General features: G+C 43.6%; 1 protein-coding gene across 2 annotated transcripts in view; it reads right to left on the bottom strand.

Annotated features, from left to right (window-relative positions):
• The window catches only part of LOC128300725 (inositol-pentakisphosphate 2-kinase), a 55,693-nt gene that overhangs the window by 17,241 nt on the left and 25,722 nt on the right, over nt 1-12,730 (bottom strand). For both annotated transcript variants that reach the window (XM_053036894.1, XM_053036895.1), the window contains exon 2: nt 11,685-12,068. The gene's annotated coding sequence lies outside the window, so the exon portion shown is untranslated. The remainder of the gene's footprint in view (nt 1-11,684; nt 12,069-12,730) is intronic.

Below are 12,730 nucleotides of genomic sequence, written 5' to 3'. Positions count from 1 at the left end.
ATATACCGGACCACCACCACCGGGTTCTACGCCACAATAGGAGCCACTGCAACAGCAGCAAGATGGTGACCACACACCGTTGCGTGGAAATGGCACGTGAGCTGCGGAGGCCATAAATGTCAGTCCGTTTTGCTACTAATCGTCGAAACGTTGATTTGGCCCCAGGCCGACCGTAGCAGCACCAGCATTAGCGATCTCGCCTTAAACCTTAAGCCACGTACACTGGATCGCGCGATAAAAAAAAAACAGTAATCAAACGAGCCAACACACATGATGGGCACGGTACGCAGGACCCTTTGATTTGTCTCACGTGTTGGTGGTTACTACCTCATCCCCCTCTTTTGCTAATCTGGCGGGGGGGGGGCTGAAACGTGGAACAAATCAATAACTGAGTCTGATGTGCATGCTGCTGAATCCTGCTGCAGGGCGCACGAAATATGACACTAATACCTGGCGTGGCCTTTGGGCCGACCCTTAGTGGTACTTAGGGGTGGTGTGGTTGCTCTGTAATGCTCCATATGCACCATCCACCCAGGGGTTTTTTTTCGCTTCTGTTCTACGCGTTTTGGGTTCAATAAACTAATCGTGAACCGGTACTGCACACGTCTCGCGTCTAGTAACGGCAAACGAACGCCTGCTTCGATAGCTTAGCCGCATCTTGTGCCGCATTCGGGAAACATATTAATGCGTTCGTTACATTTCGGCAACTGAACAGTCAATCGAAGGTTAAAGGAAGGCTAAAAAAGTGAATACATTTGTAGTGCTAAATCAAGTCGCTGCTGGGAGGCCATAGAATGCCTGTTTCAAAACCAATAATAACGCCGCTAGGTGCGTTCACCTACCCGGTCGGTCTACAGTAACAAAATGATGTTTTTTTTGTTAATGTTTATTATTATATCTTGCCATTCTAGGCAACTCATTTTAAGAATTCATTGGTTTTCTACGCTTCTAGAGGAACTCCATGCTAAGAAGGGGTGTTGTTAACACTAGAACTACCAAACATTTTACTTGAACGTGTCATTCAAATCATACCAATTTGCAAGTTTATTCTTTAACATTTAACGTAATCCACCAGTTCGAAGTTCGAAATTGTTTATGCATATACACATATAAAAATTAGTGTACGGACAGTTTCCAAGATTCGCAATTTTTGGAAATTTTACCGCTGAAATAGTTTATAGCACAAAATCTAAGCAAAAAGGAGAAACATTGGTCGAACATACCTTGCCTTGTTATATATATACCATTTTTTTAAATTTATTTTAATGTATTCTTTCCAAAATTTGTCTGTTTGCTAAATAAATTAAGTGTAGAGAAGGAAGTCGACTCAGTGATTTTAAAAGAAATTGCACCAGGTTTCGACTTCGATGCGGATTTTTCTCGGGTTATCGCTGTTTGCTACACTAGCGTATCTCGGAGACTGCCTGTACATTGACTTGTACAATAAAATAGACCTTTAAAAAAAATCTCTTAAACATGAACATCTCAAATAACGTTATTATACGAAGAAACAATAATAATTTAACATTACAAATTGTACTTTAATAACCCAATAAGACAACGCTACAATATTCCCACCCTAAAACACAGATTACACCCATCCCAACTCAAAGGTGGTTGTTGTTACCCAAAACTCTCCACACACAGCAGCACTGTGCCGCTTTTTTGCATATTTTCGTAAGTGTTTTGAATGGCCGCAGTGCATGCAGATGAGCGGTTTTCGATAACATTCATCGGAATTAGCATGAACATTGAAATTCTCTTTAGCACAACATGCAAATCAATTTTTCCGTGCCGCTCGGACGAAATAGGACAATTCGCAATTCAGATGAGTGGGGCTTAATAAATGCGTTTGGTGCACCGTTTTGTCGATGTTCTACTTCGCACAATTATTTCGCTAATAATCGATCTGAACAATGTTTATTATAGTTTGATTGTTGAAGTACGATAACATGGAATAACAAATCCATTCCACAAAATGGGGCCATTTGTAAAAATTCATATTAAATATTAATGTTATTGAAAAAAAATATATAACGTATAAAACTCATGCTAAAGTAACTAGAAGAAATATAAAAAAGCATATAAAAAACATCCTTCTTCTAAGTAGCTTTAGTAGTTCATGAAATACACATCCACCCATAGCAACAATGAAACGATTTACAAACAATGTAAGAGAAGTTTTCCTTTTCCACAGGGCGAATGTGTAATGTGGCTCGTTCAAACACCTTTCTCTCTGGCGTGCTTCAAACAATGAAAACAATGCACTAACTCAAACCGAGTATTTTTTTTTGTATAACCCAAAAGCCACACTGACAAACTGTGTGCGCCAAAAAATGGCATTCGTCAGTACATTACCATTGGCCGCTTTAGGTGACAATTTGAATGTGCACTAAATTACGGCCATTTTGCATTTTCTCCACAGCCTACTACCGTTCGAATGCACAGTGTCACAGTGCTGCGGGAAAAAAAATCTGCGATCTGCGATGTTATTGTCAACATATTTAAATGGTGGCAAATTTGGTGCGCTCGGCCAACTCACCAGATGGCAGCATCGCGCTACTCTCGCACTCTCGAAGGTGGGGGATTTAGGTGCGTTTTTGGAGCCCCTCGCATACGGCAGAGTTCATCGACGGTACGTTGTATGAATAAAATATTGTTTCACAACACGGTGACCATCCGCGTTCATTAATTCATGTTCGGACTAACGCATTCACCCATAAGCTTCGGTGTGCTTACCGGTGCGACGACGACGCCATCATTGTGCAAACGGTGGAATTGGAATTTATCCATTTCAATTTCATCTCCGAGCGTCGAGACTGCAAGCCATCAACCCATCCATAGGACTTGCAAATTCTGCAACGCGATGAAGAAATCTGCCGTTCGAGGGCAGCAAGGGTTTTGGGGGAGGACAGAGAGAGAGAGAGAGAGAGAGAGAGAGAGAGAGAGAGAGAGAGAGTGCAACAACACACATTCAACATATTCTACAATAGTCACGTTGCACGCGTTGTACTAGAAGCGCTACGTTTGGTGATCAGGCCCCTATTCGGCATAGCCATGGAGAACCTTAAACAGGGTGCGATCGGGTTAGCATATTCGGTATGGATGGGCCTATCGCCTAAGGTCTCGACCTCATGTCTTTAAAAAGAAGCAAATGACTGAACGTTACAAATGCGTTTTGTTGCGTATAATCATATGGACACAAACATCATTGTTTACCGTCATTTGTAGTTCCTAATATGTGTTGGCTAGTGTAATGATTATTACTTTCCTTTCGGCTAAGTTAATTAAACTTTTAAAATTGTGAAACTTTGATTTAAAATATCCAAAAAGATACTTACATTGATGCAAGAAACATCAAAGCACAAACAATAACAAAATGACTTTAGAACATAAAAGAACAGAACAGAACAGAAAATGTGTAAATTAATGTAAGTAAGAACGAATAAAGAAGAAGTTGAACCAAACAACAGCAAAACGATGTGGAAAAAAAAGACAATAAAAATGTAAAACAATAACAGCAACACGCAGCAAAGGCAACACACTAGACCGACAACGAACGAACGAATGAAAAAAAAAACAAACAAACAAACGTAGTCAAACATACAGCGAAAGTAAGCAGATAAGCTACAACATACATCAGCATACGAGGACATCCTCTGTTGAGTCAATTGTTGCGAAATAAATCAAGAAAGACGACCGTAACAGCAAACGGGAACACGAAGAACAAGGGCTATAAAATAATGCTCCCGGCAGCAGCAGCAGCAGCGGCCCCGGATTGGAACAAAAACCAGCTCGCCCAATAGATCGACCATTGTTCAATCGGCTTTCTGCCGGTGGAGCAAACGATCGGGTGTTGATTTTGAATGCGAAAGCAGAGCGCGACAGGAATACATTAACCTCGCTAAAAGCTGACACACGAATGGCGGAACGGTTGGTGCGCGCGCGATTGAGCCATCGGTTCGCCTTGGTGGTGGTTTGCTGGTACCCCGAAGGCAAAGGGAAGGGAACCCTAATAGGTGGAAAAGGGGAAGAAAGAGCAAAAAGAAGGCACCAAAACTCCATAGCGCCACGGGGTGTTTTGGTCTAGGGCGAGAGCTCGTTTAGCTTTCCGGCCCACTCCGGGTTTGCATATGCACTGGCACAATCTATCAAAAAACCTTCCTTCCTTGCTTTCCGCCCTTTTCGAGTGATTCGATGTTTCGAAAGAAAAAAAAACACTCACAAACACACACAGCAACGTTAGAAAGCTCCAACTGGGGCAGAGCCTCTTTCACTTTGTCAGCGTCACATCGTGAGACCGAACCAAAGCCGCCGCGGAGTTCACTCAACTGAGCATCGTCGTGTTTGAAAGGTGTTCTGGCAGCAGCAAAAAGGTAGAAGAGTGCTGTTGGCCTCAATTTTACTCCAGGGCGAAGGTAAATTAGCCTAAGCTAATGTCGGACTGTCGCATCATGTTGGAAGAATTGGGCAAGACATATCAGACCGGACGGAAATCGTGCAACACAATCTCGGAACGATCTGGAGACTGTTGCTCGGTGAAGTGTACCTTTGTACGACAGCAATCAATTTAGCTATCTTTGCATTTTCCAGCTTAATTATTTCTAGCAAATCCTACAACACTGATGGGTTTACATCTGCCACTTCGATATGCGGATTACCCGAAGAGACTATTTATCCCTGCAAGACTAAGATGTAACCATGGAAACCAGTCATGCTTGAGAGTTTAAAATACTTCTAGAAATTGAACATCTATTTCTTTGCATGACTAAATTTTCTTTTCGACCTTACGCAACTCTGAATAACAACAAGACTTCTGCACCACACCGTCCCCCCCTCACTCAGAGGCTGATGAACGTCCAATTTTAGCCACATGACGATTTAGTGAGATGATGATAGTGTCTTCTTGCAACACACACAAAAAAAAAGAGGTTGTGCCAACATTGTAGCATGCTTCTGGTACAATCAGACACCACCACAGACGCACGAACATTGCGCCCATCAAGGACCGCCAATCAAACCCATCATCTACAGCGCTCCACTAAGTACGCTGCCCACAACAGGGATCGAGATTCACAGCGTCTCGATCTCGCCTGGTGTGGTGTGTTTGCATCGTGTCCTTATCGCTCTTTTCCAGTACACGACCTTTTGTGACTTTTGTGCAAACGATGGCAAAAGCTGGCATCCTCTCTCCGCTAACAACAGCAACGTTGCAGCAAACGATGCTGATAAATGCAGTCGGCAAAGATTGACGAGGCCATCGAGCCGATTGCCGCAACTGATGTCGATGCATTACTTTCGTACAGGCGAAAGGCGTAGTGAAACGAGCGCAAAACAAAAAAAAAAACAACGAAACGGAGTTTGATATGCAGAAAAATCATGTTGAATATTGATAGCTATGACATGTCAGCATGACACAGTGGCGTCTTACTTATGTGGTGCATGCAAAACCCGAGGAACTTTTTGTAGGACAAATTAGATAAGCGTTTTTATTTTGACATTTCTGTTGTCAAGTGTGAAGAAAAGTTTCTTTATTCTTGTTGGTTGAATTATTTCCAAAGACATCTTTGCCATTTGGATGTCAATAACTTCTTGCCACTCACTAATAATGCCCAAACGATGATAATTATACGATTACACTCTGCTTAAGATCTTCCGCAGTGACGACAATCATCAGCATAACCTTCACGATTTGTTCCGGTTCACGTTGCGCGAGCCACGGAAGTAAAATCGCAATTCTTCCCAGTTTGCGAGCGTTCGCGCAGGTATTGTGGTGCCGGCAAAAATCTCAATGAATCGGTCCGACTGTGCCGATTGTGCCTTCAACATAGAGCACCGGAACAGTTCAGTATGGATGACCCACGTGTTCCAGTGTACCGTTAAGTCAAACAACACCGGACTTGTCTGCCACCCTCGTCTTTGTTGGTAAACGCACGACGAACCACTCGACGGAACCCACGGTACGCCTCAAGGTGAAGTGTCAAGCGACCGGGTGTCCATGCTTTTGCGGACTCCCTCCACATAGTATGCTTGCTGCTACGTCTGGGGCACACACTTACACACCTGAGAAGGCAAGAATCAGTTTCAGATTTCGCACATACTGCCAAAATGGTTCAACTTCGTCCTGATACTACTACAACTACGCCACCGAATGGATGTCTTTTTGTGACTTTCAGCACCCCAAATCCCAATTCTGTCGACAGACAAACACAGACCGAACACAGCCTGTCCGGAGCAGACAGGCAGACAGACAGACAAACAGACAGAACATAGCGATGTATCCGACGCACATGCCGTACGGTGTGTGTGTGTGTGTGTGTCAGGGTACCCCCCCGGCCTAAGCAGTGCAGCCGGTAACTGCATCATGCACTCACGAAATTGCATTCGCAATCCAATTGTTGGCGATTGCCAGGTCTCGATTGGATTTACCGTAGGCACGGTTTTGTTCCCATCGAATTAAGAGGCAGCGGGGGTAGGGTGGAAGGGAAAACATAGATCCCCTCCGGCAGTGCCCATCACATTCGCGTGTTCCGTGGACCAGGGTAATGGATCGTGCAAAGTTCAGAATTAAAATCAATAAGCTCTATTGAGTTAAGCGCTGCGATATGCAACGGTGTAGCGATGTATTTCTAGCGCGGTTAATCAAGCACGAACAGCACTGGGATAACCGGGGCCCCAGGGAGTGCGCGCCCGCCGCTAGACCTGCAGTAGTAAGAGATCTAGCACAATTGAAAACAGTGTGGGAAGTCGGGACAGATTAATAGATTTAATGATGTGTTGTTTAATTAAGTTAGCTAACGTTGATGCCTTTTTAAAGTTTTCCTTTGCTTTTACTAATTTACACAGCTGCGAAAGCCATTTAAATATTGACGATTATTGCAAAATTCTGAATATGCTTGTACTTCATTTTAGTAACCTTATAATTATACCCTTTTCCAAAGACCACACTAATGTATACAAAAAAGTAATGATATTTTGACTATTTTATGTTATTTTTGAGCAATCCCAGGATAAGACAAAAGACAAGAAGAAAATGCCTTGAGAAATTTGTAGTCTCCTCAGCCAATATATAGTCGAAAATTTATTATATAAAGCAAAAATTATATTAACTTTATTATAATGTATAATATAATATTAATTAACATCAGAAGCGAATTTGTTCCTATAATGAGTAGAACCATCGTTCGAAATATTGCAAAGAGAGGCAATATTTTGGCGTATGCACTCACGTCCACATTTCTGTTGCACTACACACATTTTGCCTGCCTATTCACACAGCCAGATAAATTGTTTGTATCGCTAATGCAAATCGCCTTTATACAACCGGGAAAGTGCTGGGTGAAACAAAACCAGAACAACAAACCCGCCTGCACTCGGTGTGCTTGACGGCCAAAGCTAGATTTCAGATTAGCTGCCTACGGTCCGACGCTCCGATGCCAATCTGGTGAATTGCACAGTGCATTTGCATTCAGTAGATTTCGCTACTTGGCAGCACCTCCCCCGCCCCATGACGTTCCCACGCATGCTAGCAGTAAAGAGTTTATGAGCCTTTTTTAATTTTATTACACTTTCGCAGGAGAGCACTTTCTATTGCGACAAGCAGCTCGTTAGGTAATAAATATTAGTAGTAAAAAAAAGTAGTTAGACTACTTAACAAATGTTTTTTATTAAAAAAAAACAACCTACCCTTTCAAAATGGATTTTTTTTCTATGAAATTGTGATCTTTTTAGTTAATCCCAATCATAAAATAAATCGATTCGCTCGACTCCTTTCTTTCATTCCTTCGAACCTAAGTGCAATTCTGTTTCCATCATCCATCCTTTCCCTGTACCAACAGAGATCATTCAACCTTTCCTAGCAGTGGTTATTCAACGTTTAAAACATATTTTGCACCGAATAAAAAAAATATATATATCGTTCATTGTAAAGCACAACAGCTATTTGAATAAATTTCACGCAGGAAAGTTTTGGCCGAGAGCGCCCCTTTCGGGAGAAAGTTTTCGATTACCGTTGCGAGATAAACGGTCCACGGGTACGACGACGGGGACCGTGTATGCGCCGAGCAAGGCCTCTTGCACAATCATGAACTTCACCGAAGTGGCAAGAAAGCTACTACCGGCGAGCGAGGACACCCTTATCTTCACTGTACGGGTTTTGTCCAGATGTCTGCCAGCGGAAACTGTCAGTTTGCGTGTGGTTGACGTGGGACGCAGGCAAGCAAAAACGGTTTCCACAACCAATACGCGGCGCACTGCTTTTCGATCACCTTCAGGCAAAAGAAGCCACCAGTATGGGTTACCAACAAAAGCTTTTTGCGCTATTCGGATGAAGAAAAAAACAGCTCCAAGAGGACAGAGTGCTAAATTGTTGCATATTATCAAGGTAATTCACACATTCCCGGCCACCGCCCCCGATCCCCTTTCGAAACCTTTTGTGGCAATTGGCGTTGTGACAGTATGACTTGGTTTATTGGGACCACACTACGCCACCTCTTACCTACCGAACGTGCACGGTAGCCCTCTCATCGGGGATTGGTTACGTGATTCGCACTCCACACTACATCCGCTTCAGCCGGATCCCTTCGGATCCAAGCAGCCGAAAGGACTTTAGGTATGATTCTGCAAATCATCAATTCAATCAAGCTCGGTGGAACGATAATCAAAATGGTGGTATGAAGGGCACAGAGTCGTTGGCAGCAAATCAATACTTCCAATCGTTCGAACGCTTTACAAAGTGTCAGCAACACTGAAGAAGCAATAATACACGAATACCAATAGCTTAAAACTGATGAAACTTTCTTTGTTTAATGTTTACGATTGATCAAACAGAACACGAGTTAATTCTTTGATAATTCAACTTGACGGTATTAACCGTATTACTCAGAAGACGCCTTAGGTCGATAACACGAAACTAATTAGCTTTAATGCTATTAGCTTTGGAAAAGCAATTTGGTATAAAAATGTTTTACTACCAATTAGTATTTTGTCCCCAATTTTTACATTACCAAATAGAGATGAATGAGCTTCTTCACTCAAAATACCTGTTGTGACGATCGATGCTGGGATTATACAGAATCCACATCAAATCGACATCTCTAAAGCATTTGAGAGGATGATGGTCTGAAGTATGACTAAAAAGTCACTTAAAAATCCTCTATAAAGACGAGCTATACGAGCGAATTAAACTCGTCAGAACTTGGTTGGTTGGGCATGTCATTAGAATGACACCGGACGACCTAGCCTGTACAGCCTTATTGTAAAAAAAACCTTAAAGCACAGGTTAAAGAGTTTTAGAACGGCCTAGAAGATGTGAAGTGATTCAACCGAAAGAGAGTCCTTGATCATTATCCAGGCTCCACGGGAACATGAGAAGTTTAGAAAACTCTTGCCGAAGTTCAAAATAAGTAAACGAGACATAAACATATCAAAACATATTTCTTGAGCTTTTCTGACATAGAACGATGGCCTCAGGAAATTCTATTCAGTCCTGTATCTAAGGGAAAATTACCTACATAAAATCACCATGCTCTCGCTCTCTCTGTACCTTCTGAAGATCATGCCTGCCATTTCTGGCTTACTAGACTTAATGCTACCACGTAGCCGAATAGCCAGTCCTTTGCTACGGAGGATAGGTCCAGATGGGAATTTGGATCGGTCCTATCGTGTGAAGACCGGCACCGCTACCAATGCACCACCGGTCGACCCTACATTCGACATTCAGCAAGAGTCAGCTTCGTCAAGGAATGACCACCACACACCATCATGGTCTCAAAACACCTCCCTTACTACTCCGTTGCGGTGCTGCAACTGTTGATTAACGCTAATCAGTTTGTTTATTGATTTGTGTACCAACGTACCGAAGTTACCGGAGGATGATGTGCGAATGAAGGTGGGTTAATCGGTGTGTACACCCCGTAATAAACCGAACCGCCGTGAAGAACCAATCGAGCGACCCACCCATCGTACGATGCTTTCTATTTTGTTTGAGCTTGACCCACAAAAAAAGCTGTTTTCGTTTGATTTTCTTATCTGATCGCGAGAGGGTTGCAGTGCGACCACCACAGGATAGAAGGTACGTGAGAAGGCCTCCCCCCCTCTCTTAGTGCCAGGTGGCAAAGGTGACGAAAAGGTGATTTACTTACAAAAGGTCCCTTCTTCTTGCCGCTTTGTGGTCCCACCGGGCGTCGATCGGATTAAGCATGAGAGTGGTTCAATAGAAGATTTATTATCTGCACAAACAGGATCCAGACCCCGGCCCTATACACCCCTGCAAGGCATCAGAACAGCGGGATTTTATGATTTAGTTCGTCGGAGAAATTATACACCGGTGCCACAACCCAGCATCACACAGAAGCATCGCTTGGAAACACCGCAATAATAATGTGTGCCCCGATGCCGCCGCCTCTTTGGCGACAAGATTGATGATATCGATGGGCGTTGGGGGTTGTTTTTTTTTTTTGCTTCGCCTTACCCGTCCGGAGAAAGGGTCTAAAAAGCGGGTTTCAGTTGTCAGATGCCCGATCGAACCGAAAGGCAACAAGGAAGATCCGGGGCCGTGTGTTCATCATCTCGTGCGCCGGTCCAATCTAGTTTCTCTCCCGCGGCACAACCAGCCGGCACCACAATCAGGTTGGGCGATGTGGTTGGGCGTATGCAACTGGCGCAACAACTAAGGCTAATGGATTCGCTGCGTTCGGATTGCCATAGAAAGTATGCTGCTTTGTTCGGTACACGCGGAGAGGCCGCAACATTGAAACATTGAAAGCCGTTGCCGCGAATCTAGTTGTGCTGGATCATGAACCACTTGGAGTTTCCTCCCTGTGGGTGGATGCTATGCTCTTCAGTATGCTCTTGTGCAAATGTGCCCATGTGTGTGTGTGTGTATTTTTATGGCCGATGTCTGAGTGCTGACCGTGTTCTTAGATATCCGTAAAGTAAGCGAAATTTGTTGCGCATCGTAAAACGTGCCGCAGACTGTGTATCGACGAGCAGCTATTTGCCTTGACTAGGCAGCAGTAAATCTGTTGGGCAAATGAAACACAATGCTGCATGCATTTCAGCATAGTTCAAAGAGTCAAGTGCGGGAAATTATGTTAAGCATTTTAGCAGCAAATAAAACTGTCACTCCTTCGTTAGCCAAGCTGTCAATTCTTCGCAATTTCACAGTGCCTACTTAGCAACGTATATACGAAGCGAATGGAATCGTTCGGTACTTTTCAAATAGTACACAATTTATGCTTTTTTGCTTGTTTATCACCAGTTTGGCCAAGAATTCTGAGGAATATTTTCGAAAATAAACTTCAACCCCTAAGGAGTAGATATCTTCAAAATGAAAAATACTTTATCTTCCAACTTCCAAGTTTGGTGAGAGCTGTTCAGTCGGGGGTCTGTTTCTTCAATGCCCAACCTATCCCATTTTCTAAGGTGCTGTTCCAAACATTAATTCGATTGTGCGAACATTATGTACCTTCCAATTAAAACTTAATTAATGTAAACGACCAGGCTTGTCTAGAAACAAAATTTGTTGCTTTTACCCAACACACTTAAAACTTTCAAAGGTCTGTGCAAAATACAAAACAAAAAAGAACGTAGATGGATGTTGGAGCGTACATACAAAACTACAACAACAGAAGAGAAAAAAAAAACATCATTCTGTTTACCTCAAACCGTGCGTATATACTTACCACGCTGCGTAATAACTTTGAAGTTCACGTTAGCTCCTAACGACGCAATTTATGCCGGTTTTTCGCCTGCTCGTGTTCGAAGTTTATGCCTCTCCGGAGCGGACGGACGCCGAGGCCCGCACACCAAACCCGCGGTCTCGCTTCCAGGCCGTTTCGGGTGATTTTATTTATTCTTCGTACCATCCAACGGCACAACGGACTACGGTGAGGTTCTTACGTTTTTAACCTCACCGAAACTGATGTGAAATTATAGAACGGCTTTTCTTTCGTTTCGCTCCGCGCGATCCATCCACCCGGCACGGAATTGGAATCTTTTGGGTTGGTTTGCGTGTCAGCCAGCCGCAGCAAGAGAGCAAGCATAGACCGGGAATGAGAGAAAGAGAGCTGGAAGCACACAAAGAAAAGAAAATCTTCAGTAAAATGGGAAAGAATCGTCAAAATGGATGGATGGATGGATGGATCTGCAGCTGGAATACCAAATTATTGGGAAGAGAAATTGATGAAAGCTAACAGAACCGACCAGAAACGGCCAGGGAACCGATCTGGGCAAGTGGGCTGGATGGTGCAAGACACAAACACCCGTCGCTACAGTTCACGCACACAACACCAGCAAACCTTTTCGATACAGACTACCTACCAGCAGTGTCGTCGAGAAGCCCGGGGAATACCTCCGGACATCAACGTCTCTTCCCAGTCCCGGGAAGACGATGAAAGATTATCTTACCGAAGGAAGACACAAAAAACAAAACAACCTTCTGCTGGCTTACGCGAGCGAACCGCAGCGTTTCGTCAAGATGAAAGCAAACCTTTGTGCAATAAAAAGGCAAAAACCTCAGCTCAGAAATGCCAGCATAACGCGGAGCGGTGCAAGATTACAGTCCCAGGCGGCGCATAGGAATCGATCGGTCCGAAAGATCTCCGATCTGGAGAGACTATCGTCCAGCGATCGATACTCTCCACCCATCCCACCGGTCCCAGAGTTTCGGAGACCGTACAAGTGTCCGTGGTATAGACAAGTGATTTATTTGGTAAAAGCCATAGAATCT

Source organism: Anopheles moucheti, chromosome 3 (genome assembly GCF_943734755.1).
Source record: "Anopheles moucheti chromosome 3, idAnoMoucSN_F20_07, whole genome shotgun sequence".
NCBI classification, from domain to species: Eukaryota; Metazoa; Arthropoda; class Insecta; order Diptera; family Culicidae; genus Anopheles; species Anopheles moucheti.
Note: the sequence above shows the minus strand (reverse complement) of the source record. Positions and strands in the feature narration are given on the sequence as shown.